This window comes from Myotis yumanensis, unplaced genomic scaffold (assembly GCF_028538775.1).
Source record: "Myotis yumanensis isolate MYYU_CA2020_CCGP unplaced genomic scaffold, mMyoYum1.0.hap1 SCAF_2, whole genome shotgun sequence".
Classification (NCBI taxonomy): domain Eukaryota; kingdom Metazoa; phylum Chordata; class Mammalia; order Chiroptera; family Vespertilionidae; genus Myotis; species Myotis yumanensis.
Window position 1 is genome coordinate 103,638,526 of NW_027223753.1, and position 4,214 is coordinate 103,642,739.

Consider the following 4,214-nt stretch of genomic DNA (forward strand, 5'->3'; position numbering starts at 1 on the left):
AACCATCTCCCACCTCACATGAGGCACAACTCAGCCAATGCCATGAAGTAGGGTTCATGAAAGCTCTCTGGTGTCAACCCAGACAGCTGTCCTTGCTATACCTTGACAAATCCAAGTAAAAATGAACTGAGGAAACAGAAAAACTGATCTAACTTTATTATTTATTTATTTATTTATTTTTAATCCTCACCTGAGGATTTTTCATTGATTTTTGGAGAGAGTGGAAGGGATGGGGAGAGACAGAGAAATATCAATTAGTTGCCTCTCACATTCTCCTCAGGACCTAGTCTGCAACCAAGGAATCAAACTCAGGACCTTTCAGTCTGTGAGCCAACGCTATATCCACTGAGCCAAACCGGCTAAGGTCTAACTTTATTTTTGAAAGCTCCAGCAATATGACTTCCTTAATTGCTACCAATCTATAGAATTAATTTTTCTTAAGTTTTTCGATATTTAAAAATGTGTTCTCCAAACCCTCTGGCTGGGTTTTGTAGTTTGTTGTAACTCCAGTAAACTAACTGCCTCTTGTCAGTGAGAACCATGCTCACCTCCCCTGGGCTTGGCTAAACAGATAGAAGCAGCAGGCTTGCTGCCATTCCCTGAAGGTGCGCTGGGAGATAAAGCACCTCTGAGCTAACTAGGGCTGACTACCAAGTTCTTGGCAGAGAAGAATAGCCAGGTGCCATTGAAAAGCTAGTGCCAGCATTTAGAGGCAGAAACCAGCTAGTTTCTCGCAGTTGAAGGCTTGTTAAACCAAGACCCCAAATGTGGTTTGGGTAGTTCTGGGGAGGCCCTGTACATTTGGGAGCTGAGGGGCCCTGCCTGCAAAATACAGTCATGTATAGGAACTAGAGCAAACAGGACAAATATTTTTGCCCATATAGTTTGCTTTGGTGATGTTCTTACAGACCAACGATAAGTTTATTTGTGTTTCTCTCTAAAGTAATAACATGAGGTATATATAAAAATTCCACAGCAAATTTGATGTTCTCTAATAGGAACAATGAGCTATATGTAAAACCTGCATTAAAAATATGCTATATAACATTTACAGTTAATACACCTGTTTCAGGAGGAAATAATTTTTTCTAGTCTCATTTATAGCCAAAACCAAACCAAACAAACAAAACTCAGTGCTCTATTGCACCCACAACTCTATACAAAGAGAGCTCTATAAGGTTCAGTCCCTCTTCTCAAAAGATAGTCTAAACAAAGTGCTTTCCTTTTCCCCAAACTGAAAACAGCCACTACCTGAATAATGTTATCATCCAAACTGTTTCAGATCAGATATGATTACTACCAGATTTTAGGGTCTGAGTTTCCTAACTGTAGAAAACCTCCTGGCAGTGGCATCAGGTATAACTATGGCAACTTTTGAGGAAAAGTGCAATCCAAAAGCCAGGTAGAGGGCTGGAAGCTAGAAAGAGAGTGGTGGGCAATATTGCTGCCTGTTTACTGAAGTGTTACAGGGTTCTCTTTTGAAGAATAGCTAAGGAAAACTTGTTCGGATGTTTTTGCCTTTTGAGATTCTATGCAGGGAGTAACAACTCCATACTCCCCTCCCTCCCAACAGTTCATTTGTTCTTTCCAAAGTGAGGTGCACACAAAGACTGATTAAGGTAAAGAATAAAATGTTACAAATTCTGTTCTAATAGATATCTTTTTAAATTCTATACTCTGTGAAGGTTTTATAACACACTCAATATGAAGTATATGGAGATAACTTAAAATAATATATTGGAGCATGGGAGGGGAGGGGCGTCAAAACCCTGGCAGATAAAAGGTGTGTGATCAAAAATTCGTTGACTTCTCCCTACAGTCCATCACTCTTGTTTGTCCAATCTGCTTCCATCCCCTCTCATGGATCCAAGATGGGATTCCCCTTTCTTGCCCCTCAGGTTGCTGTAAAGGGTGTTTTGGGGTCATCATCTGCCAGCCAACAGTCCCTAAGCTCTGACCAGACCTGCCCCTGCCTTCAGCCTCTCCCACAGCTTTCCTGAGCTAGAATGGCAGTCTCCATTCTAGAGTTATTTCTCTCAATTCTGCCCTTCCTGTTTCCTGAGTGGAGCTTATATTGTCTTACGACAAAGGCCTCATATTTACATGCTATATTAATCCTAATCCAGAGTTACCCTTTGGGGAGGAGATTGTCATTGGCTATTGCTTGATTTTGGTAGGAACTTTTAGGTAGTTTCCATTTATTTAACTATCCAGTCAATTTTTGAATATTCAATACAATATTGTTAACTGTAGTCACCATGCTATAATTACATTCCTATGACTTATTTATTATTGGAAGTTTATACTTTTTGACCTCCTTCACCAATTCGGCTACCCCCTACTCCCTGCTTCTGACAACCACCAGTCTGTCCTCTGTATCTATGAGCTTGGTTTTGTCTGTTTTAAACTCCATATATAATTGATATCATGTGGTATTTGTCTTTCTCTGTCTGACTTATTTCATTTAGCATAATTCCCTCAAGGTTCATCCATGTTGTCACAAATGGCAACATTTCATTCTTTTTTATGGTTGAATAATATTCCGTTGTATATATGTACCACATCTTTATCCATTCATTTACTGAGAAACACTTTGGTTGTTCCCATATGTTGGCTATTGTAAATAATGCTTTAGTGAGCATGGGTGTGCATATATCTTTTTGAATTAGTGTTTTCATTATTTTTCAGTTGAATACTACAAAGTGGAATTGCTCGATCATACGGTAATTCTATTTTTTTTTGAGTCAGCATAATCTTTATTTCAAAATAGCATTTTTATTATATAAAAATGTAAAAATCCAGCAAAACTAGAAATACCAAATATATTTTCCTGGGCTTTCACATTGGTTGATTTTTATTTGCAAACTCTTTTTCAACACAATTTACAACCTTATCCCCATCTGCAGTCTGATTATACAAGTGCTAAGTGGCAGAAAAGTCTAGAATAAATACATTAAAAAAAAAAGAGGCAAAGCTGTGAAACTAAGTTGCGTGCAACAGGTCTGTGAGGATGGGGGAAAGTGTCGAGGAAATAAAACAGAGTAAGACAAAGTAATTGGAAGGTGTTAGCTAAAGTTCTCTCAGTCATCTTTATCTTTAGCTCCATGTTTAAGGATGCGTGTGAACTCAATGTAATTGAAATTTCCCTTTTTGTCAATAGGTGCTTCTCTGTACAGCTCATCCACTTCCTCATCTCTAAACCGATCTCCCATTGTTGTCAGCAGCTCTCTCAGGTAATCTTCCTGAATGGTGCCAGTTGCTTCTTCATCAAAGCAAGCAAAAGCATTTCTGATGACATCTTCTGGATCTGTGCCATTTAACTTTTCACCAAACATTGTGAGGAACATGGTGAAATTTATGGGCCCTGGAGCCTCATTCATCATGGCATCAAGGTATGCATCGGTTGGATTCTTCCCTAGAGAAGCGAGCATATCATGCAAATCTTCCTTGTCAATGAAACCACCTCTGTTCTGATCAATCATGTTGAAGGCCTCTTTAAACTCTTGAATCTGCGACTGGTCAAACATGGCGAACACATTGGATGTTGTGCGCTGAGGGCGCTTCTTGGTGGTCTTGGTCTTTGCCTTTTTGCTCGACATTGTGGCTGCTTAATTCACCGCCAGACACCAGAACGCGGGCTGTCCTGCACGAGACGACAGGCGACTACCGGTAATTCTATTTTTTAATTTCTTTTTTTAAAATATATTTTTAATTATTTCAGAGAGAAAGGGAGAGGGAGAGAGAGATAGAAACATCAATGATGAGAGAATCATTTATCAGCTGCCTCCTGTGCGCCCTTTCCCCCCACCTTCCCCCCTGGGAATTGAGCCTACAACCTAGGCCCTGACTGGGAATCGAACAGTGATCTCCTGGTTCACAAGTCAACAGCTCAACAACTGAGCCATGCTGGCTGGGCTATTTTTATTTTCTTGAGAAACTTCCATATTGTTTTCCATAGTGGCTGCACCAATTTACATTCCCCCCATCAGTGGAAAAGTGTTTCCTTTTCTGCACATTCTTTTCTCTACATCCTTGCCAACACTTGTTTCTTGTCTCTTTGATGACAGCCATGCTGACAGTGTGAGGTGACAACTCATTGTGCTTTTGATTTGCATTTCCCTGATGATTACTGATGTTGAGCATCTTTTCATGTGTCTGTACATTTATATTCCAATATAATAATTTTCCTTTTCTTTGAGCTACAGTATCTGTTG

General features: G+C 39.7%; 1 pseudogene; it reads right to left on the minus strand.

Moving 5' to 3' along the window:
- Positions 1–2,825: 2,825 nt before the first annotated feature.
- On the minus strand, positions 2,826–3,661 carry LOC139003718 (myosin regulatory light chain 12B pseudogene; annotated as a pseudogene).
- Between the last annotated feature and the right edge of the window lie 553 nt (positions 3,662–4,214).